The sequence below is a fragment of the Ursus maritimus genome, unplaced genomic scaffold (genome assembly GCF_017311325.1).
Source record: "Ursus maritimus isolate PB19 unplaced genomic scaffold, ASM1731132v1 scaffold_22, whole genome shotgun sequence".
NCBI classification, from domain to species: Eukaryota; Metazoa; Chordata; class Mammalia; order Carnivora; family Ursidae; genus Ursus; species Ursus maritimus.
This window is the reverse complement of record NW_024424675.1, coordinates 41,621,100-41,648,960: the sequence shown is the minus strand read 5'-3', so window position 1 is coordinate 41,648,960 and position 27,861 is coordinate 41,621,100. Positions and strand designations below refer to the sequence as shown.

General features: G+C 46.1%; 1 long non-coding RNA gene across 1 annotated transcript in view; it reads left to right on the top strand.

The window, feature by feature from the left end:
* LOC121104625 overlaps nt 1–21,624 on the top strand; it is a 50,149-nt gene extending 28,525 nt beyond the window's left edge. The window contains exons 2-3 of the long non-coding RNA XR_005836983.1: nt 2,845–2,940; nt 21,323–21,624. This is a non-coding gene — a long non-coding RNA (uncharacterized LOC121104625). The remainder of the gene's footprint in view (nt 1–2,844; nt 2,941–21,322) is intronic.
* Nucleotides 21,625–27,861: the final 6,237 nt, after the last annotated feature.

The following is a 27,861-nucleotide window of genomic DNA, read 5'->3' as shown; positions in this document are numbered from 1 at the left end:
GGGGACCTGTCCTATACATTGCAGGATGTTTGGTGGCATCCTTGGCCTGCACCTATTTAATGCCAGCATCACTCCTCCCCCTTGAGAACCAAAATGTCTGAGGCATTGCCATATGTTTCATAGGGCAGAATTGCCCTGGTCGAGAACCTCTGGTGTATCCCATGAAAGTGAGCTACTCTGAATGAACTTGAGATGGACTTTGGCCAAGACGAGGTGGGTGGTGAGGTGACTCTACAGAGGGGAAGACCATAGAGCCCTTAAAGCCACGGAGGAGAGCTGTGTGATCCGCCGAAGGGTGCAGGAGGCACCACCCACGTGCAGGGCAGTGCAGGGGAGACCCCCCCTTCAACAGGTGGAATGGCGTAGGGGCGTCTCTGAAGAACCCCGTCTGTGACTGACAGACTCAGCACCTGGCGTCTGCCTCCTGCAGCAGGTGCCCAGGCCAGATACACTCATGATCCTGTGAGAGATCTCTGCCCTTCGGCGAGTGTGGGTGAAGCTAGCTGAGCAAATAGCGAGGAGCTGAGTCAAGCAATTTCATTTCCCCTGACCACAGGCTTCCAAGCAGCAGGCAGGCCAGCTGAGAGAGGAGACATTTCCAGCAGCTTAAAGTATTATTTAGAATTTGGACAGGACTGGGTTTTTTAATTACCTAAGAGGGACAGGAAGAGCTTTGGCATCTGCGTGCAGCGTCACCAGGGGCAGAGAGAACTCTGTCAACAGAAGGGATGTGAGGCATGAAGGAGAGTACGTTTGCTTTCTTGCCTCCAACCCTGTTGCGTTCAGCTTATTCGGTAAACTGGGAAAGGAAAACGTGTGAAGGACGGAAAGATTCTGGGACCGACCAAAAAAGAAAAACTGGAATTTCTGTCTGGTGCGTCTTCCTGGTTCTCTGTGCCTTTCATTGTCTATTTTATAATTCTGCAGGTTGTAGAGAGTTGAGATAAATGCAAATGAGTTTTGTCCAGTAATTGCTGCCCCCGGGATATCAACTTTCTACACCTCGCTGTAAGCTCAGCTCAGCATTCCTGGCTGCCTCTCTGTGGGTGCGTTCTTCACGTTTTCCTTTGAAATAGTGCTAACATCTTCCTGGTTCCTCCACTCATTCATGAGTTTTTGACACACATTCACTTTATATTTGTGTGAAAATCATGGTTTTACTTTTTAAACAAATGGTTCTTTAACACCCGGTGATGCGTTAGGTGAATGTGGGCTCTGGGATTCCTGCCTCCACGTTCAATCCCCTGCGCCGGAATCTGAGATCCCTTAGTGCCTACAAGTATAAAGCTCTCTTTGAAGTGCACACTCAGCCTCCATATATTTGTGTTCCTTCCAAATTCTCTCTTGTGATTGAGTTCAAGTTTTAAAGCATGGTGGTCTGAAAATATGCAGGGACTCATCCCAATCTTTTGGTACCTGTTGAGACCTGATTTGTGACCCAGTGTGTCATCTATTCTGGAGAATGTTCCTTGTGCACTTGAGAAGAATGTGTATTCTGTTGCTTTAGGATGGAATGCTTTGAATCTATCTGTGAAGTCCCATCTGGTCCAGTGTGTCATTAAGAGCCCTTGTTTCCTTGTTGATCTTCTGCTTAGATGATCTTTCCATTTCTGTGAGTGGGGTGTTGAAGTCCCCTACTATTACTGTATTATTATCAGTGCGTTTCTTAAATCTTGTTATTAATCGGTTTATATAGTTGACTGCTCCCATGTTAGGGGCATACATATTTAGAATTATTAGATCTTCTTGTTGGATAGACCCTTTAATTATGATATAGTGTCCCTCTTCATCTCTTATTAGTCTTTGGTTTCAAATCTCAATTGTCTGAAGGATTGCTAGCCCAGCTTTCTTTTGATGTCCATTAAAGAGCATCCTACTAAAGAATGAATGGGTCAACCAGGAAATGAGAGAAGAATTTAAAAAATCCATGGAAGCAAATGAAAATGAAAACACAACTCTTCAAACCCTTTGGGATGCAGGAAGGGCAGTCTTAAGAGCATAGTGTATAGCAATACAAGCCTTTCTCAAGAAACGAGAAAAGTCTTGAATACACAACCTAACCTCCTAAAGGAGCTGGAGAAAGAACAGCAAATAAAGCATGAATCCAGCAGGAGAAGAGAATTAATAAAGATTAGAGCAGAAATCAATGAAATAGAAACCAAAGGAACAGTAGGACAGATCAACGAAACTAGGAGCTGGTTCTTTGAAAGAATTAATAAGATTGAAGTGCATGCTTCATAAATGCCATTGTCCTTGAGAAGAAGGTGACTTAGTGAGGGTCTTCCAGAGAGCTCCACTTGATTTTCTCACCAGTGACTTGCACAGCAAGGCTGAGTTGGCTGAAGGGCACCATGACTTGCTTTCGTCCCTGCCAACTTCTCCTTGAAGTAAACAGCGGTGCCCGTTTGCTTGCCTGCTTACCCTGCTAGCTGGACCTCCTCCTTCGCCTCTTCCAGGGCGGAGTTCTGACACGCGGGTGAGTGGCGGGTCTCAGAAAATTGAGATGAAGCCTCTTGGACACTCTGCCTGTGAAACAGGCAGCAGGAAGTAGGAAAAATCTAACGTCCTGTTTGTACCTTAGGTTGACCTCAATGAGACGCCAGCCCTCAATGTGTTTTGTTAAAGCCCAAGAACTCAGCAACACGGGCTTTTTTCTGTTCTCAGTAGCCGGTTATCTCAGTAATTCATGCTAACAGCCCATTGAAACAACAACCTAATTTTATTTGGAATTGCCTATAATTTGTGCGTTATTTTTGAAAGGAGAGAAGTGTAAATGAGCTGGCAGATGTCTCCCTCTTTCAGTTACCATGTAACCTCTCTTTCTTTTTTTTTTTTCTTTAAAAGCCCAAACACCCTAATAGGAATTGGATTAAATGAATAAGTTCCAGTACATCGAGAAGACAGGAGAGCACCCTTCTGAGCAGTGTGGCCAGCCTCTCAGTAAGTGCAGGCGACCTGTGCCCTCTCTCTAAGAAGTTGTTCCTCAGCCCTGCTGTGGGTGGTGCAGTTTTTCTTCTCATTTCTAGGTTCATTTTGCATGTGTGTTTCATCTACAGGGGTATACTCGATTAGCAAGTGTTTAATTTTTTCCCACTTATAAATTGAATTATATTCATCGTGGAAAAACAATACAGAAAAGTTGAAGGCAGAGACTAAAAATAAGATATAGTGCTACTACCCAGAGTTTAATTATGATATTTTCTTTTTAGTCTTGGTTTTATGAAAAATAAGATATATTTGTGACTAGAATTTATGCTCCTTCCATGAGATTTCTCCTGCTTTTCCTTTATTAAAGCAGGTACAGGCCCCTGAACTTCCCCAATAGGGAGGAGCTCGTGGAAGGAACAGGACAGCAGGCTGACATGGCCTACGCTCCTCCCTCTGCCCTCTTTATTTACACATCGATGCTCATTGATGGAAATAAAAGAAAAGCTTATCTGGACCAATGAGTAATTGTCCAGCCCCAGGGTTTCTGGACCGGCCCCAACCTGGGCTCCTGGCAGCAGCAGGCAGGTATGGGCAGAACTCCTCAGGTAGTGCTTCCAGAACTGTACTAGTCACAAGAGTGACCTAGGGATGTGACGGAGCTGCGGATTCTGATCTAGTCGTACCCAGGCGATGGGTGCGCTGCTGGTCCTGACTGCACTTGGAGTCGCGGGCCCTAGGGGGTGGTCCGAGGCTGCTCTTGGGGATCGTGGCATGAGGTTCTTCTAGACTTGTGATCTTTCCTGATCCTCACAGAAAGCCCAGAGCAGCGGATCTGATAGAACGACAGGGCCTTGGTGATGGGCATTTGGGGATAATCACTGTGCTCACATGAGCAAAAACACCTGGGTCCTGGGTAAAACCCAGAACCTTACCAAAACCCTAGGGGTGTAAGAGAAGGAAGATCAGAGCCTGACTGAAGGCCAAATCTTTTAACAACTCTGCAGGATTGGTGCTTAGAGGTAAAATTAAGTTGATTTATGAAAAATAAAGAAGTGTGCACTTCTTATGTCCATGAATTTGTGGGCTGAAATTGTTCATGCTGTTTTTATAATGTACATGTAAATAAATTCACAGCGGGTTGCAATCCTATTTGCCTTTGACTTGTGGTATCATGAACATTTCCCCAGCTCATGAAATATTCCCTGAAAATAACATCTTTAATAATTCTGTTTTGGGACAGCAAGGACAGGGTCTGTTGTGTTCAGCCCTGTGTCTTCAATACTGAGCATAGTGCCCAGCATAGGGTAAGAGCTCAAGGACTGTTTGTTGATTCACGCAAGCGTGGATGTACCTTGATGAATGAGTTCTTTGCCGTTGGCCACTTAGATTGCTTTCAGTTGTGTAAGTAATACCATGGTGGACATCCCTGATGGAAACCCTTGTGAACAGTCTTGATTCTTCCTTTAAGATATCTGTACAGTGGGTTTACTGGTCAGTAGGCAGGCACAATTCCAATATCCGGGTTATTTACTGAAAACTTGCTCTTGGAAATATACCAGTTTACATTGCCATCAGCCGTGCCCGTTTTGTCATGCTGCTGCCGATGCTGGGATCACCATTTAGGAAAAGCAAAACCTTGCCAGGCTTACAGGCTGTCTTATTTTTGTTTGAACGAACATTTCTTTGATTACTAGTGAAGCTGAGCAGGTGTTTTGAGTGTGCTCACTGATCTTTGTATCTCTTCTTTAGTCAGTGGGACATTTGGGTTTTTTGTCCATTCTTCTGTTGGCTACGCCAGCATATCTAACTGGAGGTGTGAATATGGTTCATCTTTCATTTTCTCAGATGATACCCTTGCTCATAGGTCTGGTCGAAAACACAGAATATAGACATAAATTTAACTTAATAGGAAGCAGGTGCTTCTTGAAAAAACCCAAAGCGTTAAACCACTGAAGTACAGCTCTTAGGTTCCTGGAAGCCTAGCTGAGCACACCGTAAAAAGTAAGAATTTTCACCACACTTATTAACATTGTACTAGAGGTTTTAGCCCTTGCAGTAAGACAACAGAAAGGATTTTCTAGGTTGAAAAAGAGTAAGTAAAACTGTTTATTTGCAGACCACATGATCTTATATGTAGAAAATTGTAAAGAATTTATGAAACAAAAAATGCCTAATAGATCTAATAAATGAGTTTACCAAGGTTGTGGGATACATGATCGGCATGCAAAATCAATTGCACTGATATGTACTAGCAGCAAGTAACCTGAAAATGAAATTAATAAAAGAATTCCACTTGCATCAAAAAGAGTAAAATAGTAATAAACTTAACCAAAGATGTGTAAGAATTGTACAAACCCGAAGTATGAAATGTTGCTGAGAAAATGTAAAGAAAATGTAAATAAATGAAGAGATATTAAAAAAAAAATTTACAGATCAGGCCGGAGAAATGATTTTTCTCTGTAACGTGCTGCCACCTAGTGGTCCTTGAAGACAGTGTAGGAATGAAAACCTTTATGTTTGGAATTAAAACAACTCGTTTAACCTTCGGGTCTTCAGTCCAGGCTGCCCGCAGTTCTACCTCATTATTGGTACAGCCCCCCAACTGAACCCCCCCTTAATTCTTTCCCTCCTTATGCGATCCTTTACCTTGCAGGTTGACTGTTCTAAAATTGTGCCAGTTCTCTGTTCAAATCCATTCAATAGCTCATGATTGTTCTTACGATAAAGCTTTAGTCCCTTAACTGGGTTTACGAAGTCTTCCACAGTCAGGGTCGGCAAACTTTTTCTGTAAAGGGTCAGTTGGTAAATAGTTTGGATTTGGGGGCACATAGTCTTTGTTGTGATTTCTCAGCTCTGCCTGGGGGCTCTCAGTGGAGCCCCAGACCACTGGCTTTCCCTCCACAAGCTTCGTGCTCTGGCTGTCTGGCTGCTCTCAAGTTCCCCGGGCTTCCTACTCAGGTATTCAAAGACCAGTGTCCCTGTTCGGTTATGAGCAGAGTGGGGGCAACGAGCTGGTTTGGGGATCAAAACTAAAAAAAATTATGCAGTCTTTGGAGGTTTCTCTGGCTTACACATAAACTGGAGAGGGCAGGCTTTGCTGCTTCCCTGCGTGTTTTTGTGCAGACCCACCAGTGCTGGTGGGATCTAGGTACCGGGTGTCTCAATATTTGAAGTTCAGAAAGTACGCTAGTAACTGCTAATTCGAATAGGCTCTGTCCCACTGCCTTGACATACATGCCTTCATAGGGAGACCCATAAACATATATAAAGGTAATATTCAATAATAAAAGCTGAAATTCAGGTTTTATATGACCAAGTTGGCAAATTATCAAAGAGGATGACATTTTATTATTATTGTGCTTGTCTGGATGTTCCCTCCCTGGACTGGCAATGTTTGGGGATTGAGTAGTAAAATAAAGGTAGATGTGACACATGAAATTATACTTATTCCACAAAATTTATTTTTGCCTTCTTTTCAGACGAGCAACTCTGTTGTTGAACTTAAGATTTCACATAACTTACATTGTACTGACAGTGAAGGCAAGCAGCGCTCTTCCAAGTGTGCTCCGAGAGACTTAGCCCTTTAAACAGTCTCCAGTGGGTGATGATGTAAGATAAATGAGAGAGATCCTACTCTCAGTTTCATGCCAGGCTCCACCCTTTAGAAACAAACACAGCATGCTGGCTGCACCCACACTTTGAGAATCATGGAAAGAAGTTCTACAAAGTACATTTATTTATTTATGAGAGAGAGAGAGAGTGAGTGAGTGAGTATAAGCGTGAGCAGGGGGAGGGTCAGAGGCAGAGGGAGAGAGAATCTCAAGCAGACTCCTCACTGAGCGCAGAGCCCCGTACAGGGCTCTCACAACCCCAAGATCATGACCTGAGCCAAAATCAAGAGTCAGAGGCTTAACCAACTGAGCCAGGCACACCCTACAAAGAACTTTTAATGCAGGGTGTGGCACCGTTGAACACATTTCATAAAACTATAAATCAAAATATGCAAAATTTAACAATCTCATAGATATTCTGAAGCTAGCTTCTTCCCAAAACATTAAAAATATTGCTCAAAGTAAAAGCAAGATAAAAATTTTAATTGGTGAGTATAATTTGAAACAAAATTATTTAAGTAAAGCTGACATCTGAAATTCGAGAATCGAGTAACATTTTAATTAAGCATTTTTTCATCAGTAAGTCGTACGTAAGTGTTCTTGCATCAGTAAATCTGTTCGCAGTTCTTGCGTCCGGCGTCCACCTGGTCGCCAGTACGAAGGGGAGGCATCCCTTCACTGCCTCTTGTCTAGACATACGCGTGGGCGTGCACACACAAGTGTGAGATTGCTGTGAGACAGCTCGTAGTGCCAAATGTTCTTCGGCCACCACACGAACTGTTGTGGTCACCCCCTAACTGATAAGTTTATCTGGAATCGCAAAGTGGATGACAGGAGATGTGGGAAAATGGGTGTTTGACACCTGCAATTGGTGATCCGTTAAACGCAGAAATGTATTGAGGAGAAGCACTGGTCAGCTTAGCTAATTTCCCTTTTCTCTTACTTAAATGTTCTTTTATTCCAACTCCCTGCACTCTGTCTCCGAGGCTGCACAAGCCCCAGACCTTCACGGTGTTTGGATGCAGGTGCCTTCTGGCTTAAGGACCAGGGCAAGAGATGCCGAGGAGCATTTCCCAGGGGCCTGAACAGTGTCAGTCATGAGAGCCGATGGTTGCATTGTGAGTCCGAGCGACATGGTTCTCCCCGGCACCCGCGGATGAGGACTGTTTGTTTATAGGACATGCGGGGACTGCAGAGCTGAGAGCAGGGACCCTCTTACTCAGGTTGGAGCCTGAAATAGATGGTATGCACGACAGGTTTCTTCTTGCTTTTCTTTTTGGCTTCGGTGCAAGAGAAGAGTGACCTAGAGCCTCCCTAAAGAGAGGAGAAAAGAGGGAGGAGGATTCTAGGAGGGATGGCTTTGAGACAGTCTCCTGCCCGGCCTTGTCTTTGGACTGATTCACAACCCAGATGCAGAGGGCACAGCCAGAAGCTGAGTGAGCTGTTTTCTCATGCTTTCTTGAGACATGGGGCTCAGCAATGCTGCTTTGAGCTTCGGGTGACCAGAGGAAGCATTGATGTTCTTTCCTCTCCTACTTGTGGGGCTGTCCTGAGCCATCAGGAACTGGTAGTGTGGACAGTCCCACTCTAACAGATGTTGGTCCTTTTGGGGAGGATGCCAGCCACAGCAGCAGCAAAGAGGCACGTCCCAAAGGACGGTGGTTTTCTTTAAGTTGAAGGCCATGGAAGAACATGGAAACCTGATGTCAGAGCCCTCAAGGACCCTCAGACACAGGGTTGGTGTTGGTGGGTTATGTAGGGGAAACTGGAGGTCTTCTGTGGGCAGGCGGGGCAGCTTACCAGCGACATTTATACTGCTGACTTCCCCCTGACCATCTCCCCGGGCTGGTGGCTCACGGGGCTTTCAGATTGGACTGAGCCGCCGCACCTGAGCAGGCGCTGTTTAGGCGTCATAAGAAGGAGCCACATTGTAGTTCCAGGAAGAATCTTGCAGAAGCAGAGAGCAGGTTTTGTCTCTGGGGAGTAAAAGTATCTGAGGGGTGCTGTAGGCAGAATAACGGCCCCCAAAGATGTCCTTGTCCTCATCCTTGGGACATGGATGGCAAAGGTGAACCAAAGTAGCAGCTGGAATTCAAACAGGGAGAGGATCCTGGATTATCCAGTTGGGCCCAGTATAATCCCAAAGATCCTTAAAAGTGGAGGAGGGGGCAGAAGGGAAGGTCAGAGACAGCGACATCACAGCAGAAGCCCGGCAGAGTGAGGCTCTGGAAGCTGGGCAAGGCCAGCAAGGGGATCTCCCACAGGAGCCTCAGGAAAGGAGCACAGGCTGGCCGCACCTGGACCCGAGCCCATGGAGACCCATTTTGGACTTCTGACCTGCAGACCCTTGGAAGAGAGTGAATTTTGTTGTTTTCAGCTTCTGAGCTTGTGGTCATTTGTTTCAGCGGCAGTAGGAAACGGAGACTAATAAATTCTTGTGCTCTGGGATTTGCCTATAGCATCACTTCTTCAGAGGTTCATCGGAGGGTTCCTCGGGGAGCTCTGGGTCCCTGCACTGTCCCCTGACACGGGTGATGCAGCTGGCAAGCCCCTTCCCTCAGTTCTGGTTCCGGGGCAGAGGGAGGTATGTCTTGCAGCCTCCTCTTGCTCTGCTTCCTTGCCTTCCATCCACGCTATTGACAGAAATCCTTCCAGATGGTTCCAGGTTCTCTGTGGAGACCTCCTGGCTCTGGGGAAGGATACAGCCTCATCACGCCAGGCAGTAGGGATGAGGCTCCTTCCGCTGCCTTCTCTTCTTGCTGTCACATGCCCACAGCTTCAGCTCAGTGTCTCATGCACCCCAGAAGATTTGGGGTGAGCTGTCTGCGTAGGTCCCTTCAAGCCTCTTTCCCAGGCTGGAGGGGAGCGAGAACACCAGTCTCTGCCTCCAGCAGGTCCAGCGAGTTTCCAGCGAGTCTGCCTTTAGCTCCACCATACCCGTGATCGACGACATCTCCTGGTGGCCTGCTCTTGTGCCTGATCTCCTTGAGTCTTTACGATGCTGTGAGGCTGCAGAATTGGTGACCGAGGCCTGGGAGGCTGAAGTTACCCGTCTGTGGTCATAGGCGTGTCTGAGGCGGCATCTGAGCCCTGGAGGCGCTGTCGCCACGGCTTACATCTTTCCCCATGCAGGTGTCGCCCCTGCTCCCGGGCACACTGCTGTGTGACTGGAGGCTCTGACACGACCCAGGAGCGAGCCGGTGCTTGCGCCCAAGTCCTCTGACTCCTTGTCCAGCGCTTGCTCCCTAGCACCCTCTTGACCCACGGCACAGGAATGTGGCATCTAAAGGGCCGTGTGGTGGCCGGGCTCCCCAGTGGGCCATCCTCTGCCAGTTGCCATATTCTCAGCTCTCTTGTGCTGTTGGGACCAGATTGAGAGGCTCCCCTCCAGAGAGCTCGTTGGGGAGGCATCCGTTTGTTTTACCAGGATCAGCTCCAAACCTGTGACTGGGTGTTCTTTTGAACTTTGGGATTCCACTTAAATGTAGAAATATTCATAATGGGGTCTTTTCTGTATGAAGGGAAAGTATATTTGTTTAGAGAGCCATTTACTGTCCAGCCAAAAGCGATAAAGCCTTCACCTTCAGATTTTCTTCCAGTCTATGAAGTCTCCTGTCCTCGGGGAGCCTCGCCTTCTCACGTGCCTGGCATCAAGATGAGGTAGAATTTGGCGCCATTTCTGGCCTGGTAACTTCTTTGACTCTCTGGGGGTTGTTTGTGAGGAATCCAGGGAGGGGCCGCTTTTTCTTTGCTAATAAGGCACAAGCGCTTGTGAATTTGGGCCATTAGTGGGGACAGTCGGCTGCACACTTGGCCAGACCCTGGCTCAAATGTATTTAAATTATGCAGGCGAGCTTCTTAATTAAGAAGGGATTTTGCCAGAGGGAGAATACCACCCGAATGCCTGTGATGCTCTTTTTGCCTCAAGGGGTGGCCTGTAGTCTTCTAGACTAAGTAAGTTGGCCTCTAAAGGCTTCTTCCAAAAAAAAAAAAAAAAAGGAAAAAGTTGTTGTTGATCCTTTATCAGTAGAAGAGAGGAAATGAATCTGCGGTATCACGGAAGGATGCCGGGAGATAACTTTAATTTTTCACATTCTAATGGCTTCATGGCCATGCTGCTCATTACTGTGTGAAAGCCAGGAGCCGTGGCTGGGGACTTAATTACTGATCTGAGATAGTTTCAGAAAACATTGTAAAGAACTTGCCTCGCGACAGATAATGACAATAATTGATTGCCAGGAGAAGGTGATTTTGTACAATGGAGGTTCTGGCTGTAAACAGTAACATCCATCTAGTTCCAAACTGAGAGGATTCAGAAGACCTGGCATAGATTATCTTGTCGCAGGCAGATGTGCCTCAAGGAGTTACAGCACTGCAAGGTGAAGAGAGGGACTGAGATTCGAAACAAAAACTCTCTCGAGCCTCCTTTAATCTGGGTAACTGGACTTGTCCTAACTGGATAATATAATCAGTTCTTCAGTTCATCTTTTGGGTATAAATATAATGCCTAATATAATTAGAAACATAATTAGAGAATAAGAAAAGCACTTTAAATGGTGAGCAGCATTTGAAGGGCTTATCCTGAAAAACTCAAAGAGGATGAAACCAGGGTTGCTCTGTACAGGTGTGCAGGTTGTGGACTGCCCAACTCCAGGAGGTGCTGTGGACATCGTGAACATCTCTAATTTGTATATTTGTTAGAATTTTTTTCTGGCAAGTGGCAGTAAAATAACCCTGAGGAAGGGACACCTGTATTTAATTTGCATCAAAGTACAGGGAAGGCTAGGTGCCACTCCTTTGAGAACTATAACCGCAGAGGCTGTAGAACTCACATTCCAAGGGCAGAATGTGATGGCCCATGTTTGTTTTTGCTTGTCTGTTTAAACTGCAGAGTATGGGTCTGCATGGCATTAAAAAAATGAAGCTTTGAATTATTAGCCAGCAGTTAAAAATCAGATACGCTAACATAAAAATCTGGATTTCTAGTTTCTCTCAGAAAGAGACTTTGGGGAGCCTGATTTCGTGCATCACAATAAATGAGTCTAGCTGGTGTTAGTGGTTCTCCATCTTGTCATAATCCCACCACACTTGACGGTGTCCTTGACGGTGAGAGCCAATGTCAGCTGCTGTTTAGGACTATACTTGCTCTATATTTTTCTCAGAGAATGAAGAGGAAAGCGATATCACTCTTGTGTCTGTGTCTCTGTAAAATGTTCAAAACCAAAAATAGAAGAAGAGGGTGCAGTTTTTCAAGAAAAACAAATGGTAGAGAGCATATTTTTTATTGAAGGGGACAATGCTTGTATGTGTTTAATGTACAGAATTTGTGCCAAATGAATAAAAATAGCTGGCCCCAGTAGGCATTTGAGTTTGTAATCTCTGCAGTGAAAAGACCTATAAAAACGTAGTTTAAGGGGCTCTTGATGGAAACACCTGAGAAGAAGAAACGGGGCACCTTGATGGGAAGAAGTATCCCAACAGCATTTCTGAAGTCACGCTCCGTGTCCTAACTTACAGCTCCATGGCGGGCACGTCTGGAGGATGGGACGCCCTCCCTCGCGGGTGCCAGGAGCGAAGCAGGTGTTCTGGTCTGAGTCTCCCGTCCGAATGCGCAGCTGCTCTTGTTGGTCCCGGCTGTGTCCACTGCTGCTCCTGCAGCCTGGTACAGGGCTTGGCACCTAGTAGGTGTTCATTAAAAATCATTGAATGTGACATCCGTCCTGGGAGTAGAAGCAGGAAATGGGTTGCAGCACGCAGCCAGCTGGGAAAAGAGACATGCACCATTTGGGACTCTAGGTAGCAAGAAATGGGAATCAATCTGGGGTAATTTTTGCAAACAAGGGACGTATTCGAGGTTTTGGGGTATTCCTAGAATAAAAGGAAAGTCCGTAGGACCTTTTCTTTGGACAGGATGGGGCCCCAGGCAGCCCTGGGCGTCCAGGCAGTGGGTACCAATCTTCAGGACACCGCTGTGTCAGGATCCATTGGCTGAAACTGTCTTCTGTCCTTGGGTCATTTGACTCAAGAACAGGAGAAGCAGAGACTGGTGGGTCTTAGTTTTGTCACTCACTGGTGGGCGGGGCCACTTGATGGACAGTCTTTGCCGGACTCCAGGGACTGGTGGCAGCGTGGGTCTCCCAGCAGCAGGTTCGCACACAGAGGAAGTGCGAGCCTAGGTCAGGGCTAAACCCGTCCCTGGTTTTTGTAAGCTGGGATTGGCAGACTCGGTGCTGTTCTCTCCCCACCTCCAGCCCACAGTCCCCACAAGCTGCTGTATGGCCTCACCTGGCCTCACATGTCCCACTTTCCCCGGGTGGGGAGGAACTCCCTGGGAGCTTGCTGATGCCAGCCTTGGCTTTCCCCTGCCCTCTCTCCACCTTGCTTAGGTCTCTGTCTGCCCAGTTGTGGAAGAACCATAAGCTGTGGAAATTTGGTTTTAGGAATAAAAGTGTAGTAACAAGGGTTACTCTTTGTTTCTCACCCCAGGAACTGGGTACCATGCTGAGTCATTGATCTGCATTACTCCATCTGATCCCCATGGCTTTGACCAGACACTCTCCTTTGACTATGGTAGATTGTGATACTGGAATTACGGGCTGCAAGTCAGGGGCTGGTCTAGCTAGTTCAAATCCAGTCTGATCGGTCCACAGCCCAGGGTCCTGTTCACCACACAGCATAAACCCCCCCCCTCCCCCCCGCCCTGCTGAGAAGCCCAGGGCTCTGAAGAGACTCGGGTGTTTCCTAGGCTGTGGGTGATAGGATTTTTTTTTTTTTTTAAGATTTTATTTATTTATTTGACAGAGACAACCAGAGAGAGAGGGAACACAAGCAGGGGGAGTGGGAGAGGAAGAAGCAGCAGGCTTCCCACTGAGTGGGGAGCCTGATATGGGGCTCGATCCCAGGGATCTGGGATCACGCCCTGAGCAGAAGGCAGATGCTTAACAACTGAGCCACCCAGGCGCCCCTGGGTGATAGGATTTTGGATGCAGCTTGTCTAGTGCAATCCAGTTCACTTGGAGTTTTGATTGTCAAACATAAAGTTATTCTGTTAACCCCATTTTGAGCAATGGTGTTTATTTCCTACCCGAACACATAAGAGGAGCTGGAATTCTGAAATCTGCCCAGCTATGCGCCGCATTCTACCACCCCATGTCCAGAGCAAGCGACTTGATGAGAGCCCCCACCACCAGCGTTTTGTTGTTCCTTCCAATGCCGAGTTTTAACTGGTGGTTCACGTGAAAGAATCTTCATAAATCTAAATTTATTCCGTGTAAGGGACAGCTCTTTATCTGGGATTATGGCCATCTATCTGTGCCTTTTGGTGATAAAAATGTCCTTTCTTGTGTGAAAAGATGGTGCTAGTAAATGTTCTATTTTTTATGTAGTAAAATATGAAATTTATGCCATTTCCAACTGTGCTTGTGTTATTTTTTGGGGGTATGTGTGTGAAATTTTGAAATGTTACCAGTTCATCAAATACAAGTTTTGAACTACTATCCTGGATACCTTATCTGCTGAAGGGACAGTAAATATGTGCGTCTATAAGGTGCCGAAATCTAAGGATACGATGGGGAGTAAAATAAAATAGGAACAAACTTTAGAAATAAGTAGATATAAGAGTAAAGAAATACTTGCCATTTTACTGCTTACTAGTACTTTGTGGTGCCAAATATTCTGTCTTTTTCATCTTAGCTATTCTGCTGGGAGTATAGTGTGGGGTCTCTTTATGAAGGTCAGTTATTTATCCTTTTGGTGCTGAAAGACATTTAGATTGATTCCAGATGTTTGCCCCCATCAGCAGTGTTACATTGAATACTCTTATACAAGTCATCTTCTTTTTTCTACTATTAGTTTTCATTTGAGTTAATTTCAAGCCAGAAAAGTAGAGAGGATAGTACAATGAATATCTATATTCACATCTCCTGTGTTTAATAGTTGCTAATATTTTGACATACTGGTTTAATCTCTTATTTGCCCATATTAAAGTGGATTAGCATCATAGCATTTTACCCCTAAATGTCTCAGTGTGCATCCCTAAAAACTGAAGATGTCCAGGTGCACGGCCGACATTCTGCATCATACCTAATAACCTTAACAGTAGCTCTCGAGTATCCTCCAATATCCTGTTCACGTTATTTTTTCCCAACAGTCTCCCAAATGTTTTCAAAATCAAAACCCAGGCAGGGACTCCTCATTGTACATTACATTTGTCTGTTATATTTGTCCTTAGAGTCCCTTTTTTTTATTTTCTATTTTTTTTAAAGATTTTATTTATTTATTTGACAGAGAGGCAGCGAGAGAGGAACACAAGCAGGGGGAGTGGAAGAGGGAGAAGCAGGCTTCCTGCTGAGCAGGGAGCCCGATGTGGGGCTCGATCCCAGAACGCTGGGATCATGACCTGAGCCAAAGGCAGACGCTTTAACGACTGAGCCACCCAGGCGCCCCCTTAGAGTCCCTTTTAATCTAGGGTAGTAACATTCCCCACCCACTGGTTTTTTTCAATGGTATCGTCTAGAAGATCTAAGACCAATGTCCTATAGAATGTCTTACTTTTAGGTTTGGGGATTGCTTCTTTATGATGGTGCTTAACTTGTTCTCTGTCACCTAAATTTTCTGTAAACCGAAAGTTACACCTAAGGCCTTGAATGGATTCAGGATAAACTTTTTGGCAAAAAAATATGGTAGGCGTAGCCAGTGTATACCACCTTGAAGTTACAAGGGAAAACACAGAGCATCTGGCTGCCCCGCCATTGGAGAGGCTAATATTGATGACTGGCTTAAGATTGGCGTGGTCACGTCTCTGCATTGTAAAGTCACATATTTCCCCTTGCAAATAGAGACTCATCTGTGGAAGGGTATATTGGCATCATGCAAATTCCAGTTCCCTGTCATCTGCCCTCTGCGCTGGGCCTTGTCTCAATCAGCTGTTTCATTTGGGGTCGTAGGATGTTGATCTGCAAATCCTACCATGTCTTCTACATCGATTAGCTGACGTTTTTCTTTTTCTTTTTTTTTTTTTTTTTAAAGATTTTATTTATTCGACAGAGAGAGAGACAGCCAGCGAGAGAGGGAACACAAGCAGGGGGAGTGGGAGAGGAAGAAGCAGGCTCATAGCGGAAGAGCCTGACGTGGGGCTCGATCCCAGAACTCTGGGATCACGCCCTGAGCCGAAGGCAGACGCTTAACCGCTGTGCCACCCAGGCGCCCCAGCTGACGTTTTTCTGTAAAGAAGAGATTTCTTTCATTTACTGGAATTCTAGGGTGGCCCTAAATTATAGTCCCTTCTAACTGGCGTAAGGTGGTATCTCAATGTGGTTTTGATTTGAATTACCCTGATGGCTAATGATTTTGAACACTTTTTTCATGTGTCTGTTAGCCATTTGTATGTCTTCGTTGGAAAAGTGTTCATAACTTCTGCCTATTTTTTGATTATTTGTTTCTTGTGTATTGAGTTTGAGAAGTTCTTTATAGATCTTGGATACCAGCCTTTTATCTGTAGTTTCATTTGCAGATATCTTCTCCCATTCTGTGGGTTGCCTCTTTGTTTTGATGACGGTTTCCTTTGCCGTGCAGAAACTTTTTATCTTGATGAAGTCCCACAAGTTCATTTTTTCTTTTGTTTCTGCTAGGAATGTAGGATAAATGCTAAATTCTTTCCCATTAGTTATCAATTGTTAGAATAAGGAGACGGTGTAATAGTTATCTCCAGTGATGGCAGACAGGTTTAAGTTTTGCTTTGTTGGCGCCTTCTTGTGTATCAGCATGGATTTGTGGATCTTTATATATTTTCTCTGCTTCAATCAATTGCAGCCATTACTATTTCTGATGTTCTACTCTTCTCAGTGTTGGCCATTGGGCACCCCTTCTGGTCAGCTCATATATCCTTTGGACATGAACTCATTACTCATTGAATGTTTCCTTGCTTTCTGGGACAACGGCATGTCCTAGATTGTACTTTCTTGCACAAAAAATGAAAATTGTTGTTGAGGATTAATTTTGGAAATCAGAATTATTGTATCATATGCATTCAGTATCTTGAAAAATAGCATCAAATTACTCTCCAAAATACAGAACCAGTGTATCTGTCCCTCCTGCACAAGGAGGGTACCGGCAATACCAGATCTCCCCTTACTTTTGTCAGTTCTTGAGAAGATCAAACTTTAGTAATTTTTCCAATCAGGTGGGTGAAAATGGTATTTGCTATTTTAATTTCCTTTTCTCCAATTACTAGCATTATTGGACATATTTGATATAGATTTGTTTACCATTTGAAACTTTTATTCTTTTGTTTGCTTCCTTATATTATTTACTCATTTAAATGGGTGACTTTCATCTGTTTTTTAAAAAACTTCCCCTTGGTCGTTTAAAGCAAACCCACATACAGAATTTTTATGAGTAGCGGTTACTGTAGATAGCCTGTTCTCCATTGCTTCCACTAGGTGTCACTGTTTGCCTGTTTAGAAACTAGAGAATCCTAGGTGACTGGGAAGGAAGTCTGTGGGTAAGATGTATCAGTGGCCACCTGGACTTCTTTCTACTTGCTTGGGCATTAGATGCTCAAGAGCCTTCTATAGGCAGTTCAATCTCCTGTGCGTAAATATTATTTTTGGATTAAACTTCGATCAAAATCAGGTCAAATGTCAGTATGCCTCTCTTGGCCCTTTTAAGTCTCCAGAAATTGTGTCTTTCATTTAAACTGAGGGCAGACAGAGGAATGAAAACCAACCATGTTTAAAGACCTTCAGATAGATCTGCACAGAGATTAAGACTCTTGCCTTTTGGAAGATGAACTATTTCCTCTTGATAAGAAACCTGATGATAAAATATACATTTGGTTTTTGCTAAGATTGTGGGCATGGCATGCCATCTGAGTTTTTTCATCTGTAAGCCGGTCATTTTCAACCTGCAGAGGCTTTGCTTTTTGCTCTTTTGATATTAATTGGAAAAAGGTCACTAAGTGAATTATATTGATCAAGACCTAATCCTTCATAGGAATTGAGAGCTGTTTTAAAAAACGTTTTTGACTACACGATACATATAAAAGTGTCCAAATCATATGTGTACAGCTTAGATTTTCACCTGCTGAACATAACCACGTAAAGAGCACCAATATCAGGAAATGGAACATGACCAGCTCCCCTCCCCCCCAACTCCCTGCATGCCTCTTTCTGGTCACCCCTCCCCTGGTCCCACCAGGAGTAACTACCATCCTGACTTCTCTCTTCAAAATTAGTTTAGCCTGTCTTCGTACATTTTATTAATGAAGCTGAACACCATGCAGTCTATAGAGTCTGGCTTCTTTCTCTCAATTTTATATTTGTGAGATTAAGCTATATCTTTGAGTATAGTTGTTCTGACTTCCCACCACAGTATAACATTCTAGCGTGTGAGTATGCAATGATTTATTCTATCACTGATGAGCATTTGGGAAGTTTTTAGGTTTTGGCTATTCTGAACAGTACTGATTCATGAGTAATAATGTACATCAGAATACGATATTGTGTATTGCAATACAATAGTATCAAGAATAGTGAACATTGTAGGCACGTCTTTTGGGAAAGAATGTGGAATTCCTGGGATCGAAGGCGGCATTTGCTCGGCTATGACAGGTACTGCCAAAGACCGCTTTCTAAAGTAGTTTGTATCTCCTGCCACACTGTCATGTTTGGGAGATCCTGCTGCTTCAAATCCTCACGAACACTGGGTATTTTCCATCTTTCTCATCTTAGTCATTCTGGTGGGAGTAAATTGTGAGGTCTGTTTATTGAGGTCTGTTATTTAATTTGGAAATGTTGGAGGTTAAATTCTCTTCACCTGGGAAATCAAAGGAACACAATATTTGTTAAAGAAAATAGAGTTGGAAGCAGAGAATGGACATTTATTAGAACGTTTATTAGCTTAGAACATTTTTAGCTCATGCACTGCCATTCAGGATAATCTGTAAGTGAATTTTACTCTGATGGAAGACGTATATTTTATTATTTTTAAAAAGATTTTATTTATTCATTTGAGAGAGAGAGCAGGAGCAGGGGGAAGAGGCAGAGGGAGAAGCAGACTCCCTACTGAGCCGGGAGCCCCATGTAGGGCTCTATCCCAGCATCTGGAGATCACGACCTGAGCCGAAGGCAGGTGCTTAACCATCTGAGCCACCCAGGCGCCCCAGGGAGACACATATTTTAAAGAACCACCCCCCCATGTACACATTAGTGTAAAAATAGAAAAGCACAGTGTGCTTTCGATCCTTTTTAATTTTCAAAATGATAATTGCTGTTTTATCCTGATTATGAAAAAAACCCATGACTATTACAAAATTTCAAATAATGTAGTGCAACAGGACCTTGCAAAAATGTCTCCTGAAATATGAATGCTGATATAACCCAATTGCTGATTGACTTTTGATTGTCAAGTGGGGTAGAGCTTAAGAGTTTAATTTTTTTTAGAGGAGGAGGAACGTGTGGTTGGGGTCGGCAAGTCTGGAAAAGGCAGTGTGACTCCATCTCTAGCTACTCCATGCCAGGAAGCAGGGTGGCAGAGGGAGAGGCCCGGCGTCACCGGTTTTTTCCTAGCTCTGTTTTCCTGGACCACGCTGGTGAAGCGCATGCCAGCTAACAGCGAGATTCCTAATTCCTGGCAGAACAAGTGGGCTTCAAAGCCTAGAATCATCCCTGGAGTGAGTTCAACCAGAGCAGGCTCCTGCCACCAGGTGGCGCCCTGAGGCAGCCGGCAGGCTGGTGAGAGGCCCTCCTGGGTCGCTATGTTCACTTTGTAACAACTCCAGCCCACATTTGATGTGGTTGGATTTTGGGATCCCACTCATCACATTATGGCGAGCTTTTAACATAATCGGAGTGCCATCTGAAACCACAATCCCATTTCAGCCACACCACATCACAATTCATTATTCTGGAAGTGTCTGTGAGCCTAGAAGGAACTGGTTTGTCCAGAGCCTGCTTCAGCTGGGCTTGTGGGCTCTACAGTGGAGAGAATTGGGGAGCAGAAATGGGTGGGAAGTTGCCAGCAAGATGTGTTGATGAGCATTTATTAGGGTAGGGAGATGTGGTTTCAGTAAGGGCCCTGGCTGTGTGATGCGAAGCAGATCCCCTTCCTGGGGAGCTTGTGGTGTCACCGGGGGTATAGGACATACATAAAAAATGTAAAGAGGTGTAGGTTTACCATTTCAGTGTTGAGACCATCAGGAAGGCTTGGTTCTAAGGGCTGAGCTGGTTTAGGAAGGCTTCTTGGAGGAGGCAGCCCTTAAGGCTGAGAAATCCCAAGTCTTAGGACCAGTTTGGTGCACACACCATTGGACCACAAGTGGCCACATAGAGCGATACCCATGAATTGCCCAGTTTGTCTGAGTCTCTTATCACCTGCACAGTCACATTGCAATGAACAGCTTCCTTCTCTCCCTGCTGGGTTACATGAGGGCTGCCGAGAGCAGAGTTCACAGTGCTGACCACAGTGCTGTGTTCCAGAAAACTCCTAGCTGCCATTGTTACGTTGCATGGACAGAGGAAAGAGAGCCTGCCTTTCTCCCCTTTCTTTCCCTTTCCTATCCTGAGTTCTCCGTGCCTGGGGGGCAGGGATTTGCTTTCTTCTCTCACTGTCTGACATGTCTTGGGAACACTTTGTTTTCTCATCATTAGGCCATAGGGTTTGTTTTCTAGACCTCAGCTAACAGCCACCGATGAGTAGAAATCGCTGACATATTTCAGTTCTGTTGGGTGTTAATCTTTATCTTACCAAACCTGTTTCTTCCTCCTTCGAATGTAGGATGCTTAGGGTTGTTTTGAGGATGAAAGAAGAGCAGGTATGTGAAGAGCCTGATGCAGGGCCTGCAACCAGGTGTTTGGTGGTGCTAGCTCTTGTCTTCCTGTCCCTCTTCGGAACATGCTAAGGCCATCTCTTGCGTCTGGGATGCCGTCCTCCCGACACGATTTCCACCGGTGCCCACTGCACCACCACCTGCCTGACTTCTCACCAGGCAATGTCTTCTCCAAGAAATCTCTCCCTCCTTTAGGACTTATTTTCTCTATCGCCGTATCAGTCTGATGAAGCTCTTGCAACAAAATACCAGAGGCTGTGTGCATTAAATGATTGAAAATCTACTTATTTATTTAAGTGACGTATAGTTGACACACAACGTTGCGTTAGCTTTGAGTGCACAACACAATGATTTGACAACTCTGTATGTTATGCTGCGCTTGCCGTAAGTGTCGGTACTGCCTGTCACCATACGAAGCCATTACGACACCACTGACTATATTCCTGTGCTGTACCTCTCGTCCCCGTGACTTATTCATTCCGTCGCTGGGAGCCTGTACTTCCCACTCCCCTTTGCCCTCTTTCCCCCGTTCCCCCCACTCTGGCAACTGCCAGTTTGTTCTCTGTATTTATGGGCCTGTTTTGTTTTTTGTTTGTTCATACAGAAGTGAAATCATAAGGTATTTGCCTTTCTCTGTTTGACTTATTTCACTAAGCAGAATACTCTCTGGGTCCATCCATGTTGTCACAAATGGCAAGATCTCATTCTCTTTTATTGCTGAGTAATAGTTCATTGTGTGTACACACACACACACACACACACACACACACACACACACACACCCTCTTCATCCATCCATCCATCCATCCATCCATCCATCCATCCATCCGTCCATCCATCCATCAGTGGGCACTTAGGTTGCTTCTGTATTTTGGCTGTTGTAAATATGCTGCATATATCTTTTTGGATTAGTGTTTTGTTTTCTTTGGGTAATACACTTGAACTTTATTTTCCACAGTTCTGGCAGCTGGAAGTCCAAGATCAAGGTGTGAGCAGGCTTGGTGTCTCCTGAGGCCTCTCTCCCCGGCTTGTAGACCTCTGCCTTCTCACGGTGTGCTTGCAGCCCTGATGTCTCTTCTTCTTCTTAGAGGGACAGCAGCTCTACAGGATTAGGGCCCTATCCGTATGACTTCATGTAACCCCAACCTTCTCTTCAACGGCCTGTCTCCAGATACAGTCACATTGGGGATCAGGGCTTCGAAATACCGATTTTGGGGAATAGAATTCGGTCTCTAATAAACACTCATTTGATACTCCTCAGAGCTTGCTTGGCAGTGATTTGTGTCCTTATCCCATATAACTAAGATGGTTGTGCTAAATCAGACAGTTATTTGCCAAATATAATTCCTTCTCTCCCACCTCCACGGGGGAGTGCATTTCTCTGCCCTTGACTTTGGTTTTGGCTATGTGACTTGCTTTTGCAAATGGAGAGTTAGCAGGTATGAACAGAGTCTTGAACTGTGTTTCTGGAGTCAGGGTTGCCCTCTTAAGCTGCTGCATTTCTTCTCCATGAGCAGAACATGCCTCTGGTCTCACCCAAGGAGGATGAGAGGCACGTGGAGCAGGCCTGGGCCCCACCTGCGTGCTGAAACCAAGCCCGGCTGAATTCCAGCGAACCTGCAGATATGTGTGCAAGAAATAAATGCTTATTGTTGGATGCCCCTGAGTCTGGGGAGTGATTTGTCGTGTAGCATTGTTAGGGTAATGGCTGGCTAACACAACAGTAAGAATTTAAGGAATTCTTACCACTTTCCAGGAGCTGAGCAGTTTATATGCACTCTCTCATTTAACCATCATAAGACTCCTATGATATAGACGTGTGTATTTCCTCTACTTAACAGTTAGGGAAATGGAGAGCCCAAGAGGCTTTACCGAGGGCCATGCAGCCAGCCGGTAGCAGAGCCAGGATCCGAACTCAGGCCGCTTTGATGCGTGTATTACCAGACCCTGTGCTGTGTGCCTCAGCAGGATCGAAGCAGTCACTTTTTGCAAAGGTGACACTGGATTCCCTGGTTTCTGACTTCTGCGTTAAGGATTTTCTCTAGCTCACAGAAAGCTGCTGTTCATAGCAGTTTCCCAAACTGCCACGGGCCACGGAATATGGCTCCAGTCGTGCTTTTTTAATGGTCTGGCTCAAGGCCCGTGGAACTGCTTCCCCTCGGAGCTGTGCAGCAGCGGGATGCATCCTGCCAGCATCGTGTATGTTGCACACGGCTTGCGGGAGCTCCTTTGATCTGTAGAACGAACTTCCCAAATCTCTCACCCGTTGCAGTTTCCCGTAACTCTCCCAGACTTGTGTTCTGCACCTCACCTTCCCAGCAGAGAACATAGCACGTCTGTCTTTGCCTTTTCTTCCGCCACTACCGCTGCTTTCTTGGTCTTTTTCTACCTGTTTGCTGATTCTTGGTTTGGGGGCAGACGGTTGAATCAATTAATAGAGGATTTGCAGAATCACAGGGCAGTTATTAAAGGATGGTGTAATTAACTTCTTCAGACTAATTGAAAATTTTCATTTAGATGGAGCAGCCAAGTGCCTTCTTGCTTAAACGGCTTTCTCACATAAAACAGCTCTCATGAAAAGATTCTTTAATGTGTATCCATAAACCAGAGACCTCTAGGCTGCTACAAAACTTTGGGGGAAAGAATTAAGTCATTTCTCTCTCTCTTGCTTCCTCCTCCCCGCTCTTCGACTATCTTCAGAGTTACACAACTTCCTGCATTCTATTGTCTGCTGCTTCTCGGTCAGAGAACAAGGTCGGGGAAAATGGGCCAGAGGAAGGATCATCAGACATGGTGTGCCGTTAGATCAGGAGAGCGAGGAAAAGAGAACCTGAGACAGGGCACCTGTGGCTCTTTGTCGGGCATCTCATGCTGCTAGTGGTTCCTTGATTACCACTTGGGGAATGCACCTCCCGCCCTCTGTCTAGGCCCTTGGGGTGTGGCTTTCCCAGTCTCTGACTCCAGGGATCCTCGGACAACTGAGGTCTGTCCAATCACATGACTGCACTTCCTCCTCACAGAAAGTGATTGAGGGCATTGGCCTGGGACACCCCAGATGGACCATGAGGCGCGATCGGAGATCTCTGTTGGAACTCCGGACTGCACCAGACAGACACTCCGTTTCTCTGACCTTCTGCTCGTGTGCATGCCTAGACTTCTTGGTGGCCATTTCGTCACCGGGAAGGAGAAGCGTCCCCGAGGATAAGGCCGAAACCCAGGAAGCAGGGTCAAGGAGGGGGTGTCGCAGGAGCCGTTTGAGAGCCTGGATCCTTTTTTGCCTGAATTAGCCTCTGCCCCTGAATTTTCCAATTGTATGTGCCAAGATATTTATGGGATTATTTTTTTCTCTGAACCCAGATTGGGTTGGGCTCTGCCCTTTCCAGTTCAAAGAGACTGCCTCATACAGCAGTTATGTAATAAAGTGTCGGCTTTGGATAACCTCAGTGGCCTTTTCGAGCTGCGATGCCCCCACACACAAAGCGGGAATAGTTACCGTCTGTACTGAAGAGGTGGTGAGGGGTCGTGGACTCACGTTTAGGGAGTGCTTAACTCGATGTTGGCATCGGTGAGGGCCTGAACATGTTGCTTGCTATTGTCGTGGGCGGGCGTTGCCCTAACGCCCCTATTTAATGGAGAATTGGTACCGAAGAAGTGGCTCAACCACAGGTGATCTCAGCTCAGCAGTGTGAGGAGTGTTTGTTACAGAGAAAGATCCGTCGCTATGGCTCCATTACCCACTCGCGTGTTCAGACTCCTAGTGAGGAAACCCGTTTGGATTTTGTGAAGACAGAACACCACTGGATGCTGGCCACACGCCAGCGCTGTGCGGAGTTTGAGGCTGCCTTCCCACGGCCAGCCCTTTGGAGCCCTGGGTGCCGATGGTTCTCTACTCCACCAGAGGGCACGGGATGCACGAGATCTCAGTGGGTGGCCCCAGGGATTCTTGAGGCCAGGAGCACGAGGATGACGGAAGAAACCGTCTGACAGTGAGGAGCAGCGGGGGTCAGTCTGCAGCCTGGTTCCTGCAGGCAAACTCGGAGCTTCGGCTGCATCGGTAAAGGTCTTCGTTTAATCCCTACAAGAACCCCAAGTGGGGGCGCCTGGGTGGCGCAGTCGTTAAGCATCTGCCTTCGGCTCAGGGCATGATCCTGGCGTTCTGGGATTGAGCCCCACATCGGGCTCCTCTGCTGGGAGCCTGCTTCTTCCTCTCCCACTCCCCCTGCTTGTGTTCCCTCTCTCGCTGGCTGTCTCTCTCTCAAATAAATAAATAAAATCTTAAAAAAAAAAAAAAAACCCCAAGCGGTACGTAGGCTTCTCTTCTCCATTTTGCACTAAGAGGGGAAAATGCTGAGAGAGACCGTGTCACCTTCCACAGGTGGTACCTAGTACAGGAGAGACAAGCCTGGGTTTTAAACTGAGGTCTCTTGATAGTGGAGAAGCCGAGCCACACGAGCTCCCTGCTGGCTTTGGTCTTGGTAACCAGGAAGGAAATGCGGGACCCCCCCAGCGAGTGTCCTCTAGCTCTCTTTCCTTCGGAAGAGGCCTGTTTTCCCTTGCCAGGACATGCATCAGCCAGTTCTTAAAGGAAGCCATGGAAGGTTCTAGGTGGTTTTTTTGTGCCCACCTCACAGGGGCTAACAATTGGCAGCTGGGAAATATTTGTTAGATGAGTAACTGATGGAAGGTGTCTTCAGACCCGAGAAACATCATGTCCCTATGCACGGGTTCAAGAGGTAATTTAGCATGATGCCTACATTCATGGGATTTGGAGCCAGATAGCCTGGATTCAGACCCGTGCCTCTCCAATTATGCCTGGTATGACTTGGTCCCAGTTACTTGATCTCTCTCAAGCTCAGTTACCTCATCTATGACACGGTCCAGAAGCCACGCATCTGTAGCAGGTCGTCGAGGGCGTGAAGGGACTGACGCGCAGTGTCTGGCAGGCGACAGGTGCTCAGTGAGCGTCAGGGCTCACTGTGGTCACCGTGGCAGGGGTGGCACCTCTCCCCAGGTCGCGTTCCCTATCACTTACGCCCATTATCCTTGTCCCGTCCTCTCAGACATGCAAAGAGATAGCAATTTAATTTTAAGATTAGCATTTATTTCTGCCTCTCTACCTAGGCCCTGTGTCATTATAGCGGCTGTTTGGTGTTGATCGGAAAAAGCTCTTCGGTTAATAATATGCTATTGGACTGCTGGGGTGTGTTGATCGTGAGCAGCGGGAAAACAGCACTAAGTAAAGCAAACACAGCCATAACCTTTTCTTCTCACCACTTCTCGTGCTGTCTGAAAGGAACACATGGCTTCCCCCTTTCCATAGCTAACTCGTAAATGGAAGGAGCAAGTAATAAATATCATGAAGCTGATGGATTTCCAGGGAGCCTGAGAAAGCAAGAGGGAGGCTGCTGGGAAAGCCAGAGCAGGGCGAGCGAGCCTTGACAATGGGACCCTCCGTCTTCTCCAGCTGTGGGAGTGGGACGAGCACCCGGTGGGGGAAGGTCAGGCCCTACAACCCCATCCTGGCTGGGAAGGCTTTCCACTGGGCAAAGGCTGGCAGGCCGTAGTGGATGGGGTTTATAAAATCAGCGAGTGCTGGGTTCTGGTGGAAAATTTCCACCTGTGGGGGCTGATGAAATTTATAGTGAAATGAAATCTTCAGAAGGGTCTGGGGTGTCATGAAAAGAGCCCTGGGTCAGGACAGGTGGGCCCTCTGGTCCTGCCTTTGCCACAGACCCTCTGTGGGATCTGGAGGAAGTCAGATTGTTTTTTTTTTCTTCCAGACCTCAGTTTCTCCTTCTGTAAAATGAGTAGCTTGGATTAGTTTCCAGAAGGGATAGATGACATTTGTCAAGTGCAACCCTTCCTATGGATGAACTCATGAATTGCCATGACAAACCATTTCCCTTTGCAGACAAGGAAATCAAAGCACAAGAGATAAGAATTACCCAGTGTCAGTTGTTGAGCCTGGAGCTGAACTCAGTCCATCTGGCCCCAGACACTGCAATTCCAACTATGCCATGTTGCCGTCTCAATGGGATTCCATGTCTGAGCAATGGTATAAAATACCATCTTCATTTCAGGATTGATGTGAGGACTGATTGCACAGTTCACACCTGAAGCACCCTGTTTTCCTGGAGATGCAGTTGTAGTATATGGTTCTGGGTGGGTTTACTTTCTCTGCCTCCAGATATGGACATGGGACTCAGGCCCAGTCTTTGAGAGTTCTGCATCCCCTGGCTACAGTGACTGGTTCAGTAATGGTCAAGTTGCCCCATTTAGAAAGTCAGGCAATTCTGGGGCACCTGGGTGGCTCGTTCGATTGAGCATCTGACTCTTGATTTTGGCTCAGGTCATGATCTCAGGGTCGTGAGATCGAGCTCTGTGCTGAGCGTGGAGCCTGCTTAACATTCTCTCTCTCCCCCTCTCTCTCTGACCCCCCCCCCACGCTCCCTCTCTCTCTAAAAAAATTAAAAAAAAAGAAAGTCAAGCCAATTCTTAGATCATGATATAACTACAGGATTGGAAGAAAGAAGTTCTCCTGTTCCCAGGGGTCATTTTTGCAAGATATAAGCCCGTGCTCCTTAGAGCTTCACATGGTGAGAGTCCCCTTGAGGGTAAAGCGGAAAGGGAGGAAAAAGAACAGAGGAAGTGGTGAGAGCGGGGGAGAGGACGTGGGAAGAGAGCGAATGATTCCTGATCACATCGTTCGGACCCCTGGATCATCCGTGCCTGGACTAATCAGTTATTTGAACAAGAAATCCTTTATGCTTAAGATAGTTGAACATAGTTTCTGCTACTTGATACTGAAAAAAATTGTGTCTTACACACACCACATCACTGAACTTGGAAAAAAGAGAGAGGTCGTAGATTGGAGATCCAACCTTTGCCACACCTTTAACCATTGTTTTATTTCATGGTTTCTCAACTTTGGCACTGTTGGCATTTTGGGCCAGGCATTTCTTTGTGTGGTGGTCATTGTACACGTTGTGGGGTGCTTAGCAGCACTCCTGATCTCTGCCCACGGATGCCACTCCCCACCCCCACCTCAAGTTATGAAAAGAAAAATGTTTGCAGACATTGCTAACGTCTCCTGGGGGAACAACACCCCCCATCCCCAGGTGAGAAGTGCTGATCTCAGTAGACCAAGGTCTGATTTCCCTTAAAACATACTTCTTGGACCTCACTTTTTTAGTAGGAGTTAGGGACATGCTTGGCAGTGAAAGGGGAGATCCTTCAGAACTTCTGCACCAGGCAAACGTGATCACAGGCAGGGGCTGCGGGATTAAGGGAGCCTTTTGTACTGGTGCCCTTTTGTATTGTACCAGGTGCTCTGTGTTTGGAAGGATTTGGGATGAGCAATGAACTGGCCCCTGAAAGGGTGAGTCATTTAGCTCTGAGGTTGTCAAGCGCTTCCCACCGAGATTCTGAATCTCTAGTTACGTGCATGTCACCAGTGGCAGCCGTCAAACTGGCCACCTGGCACCAGCCACGAATGGC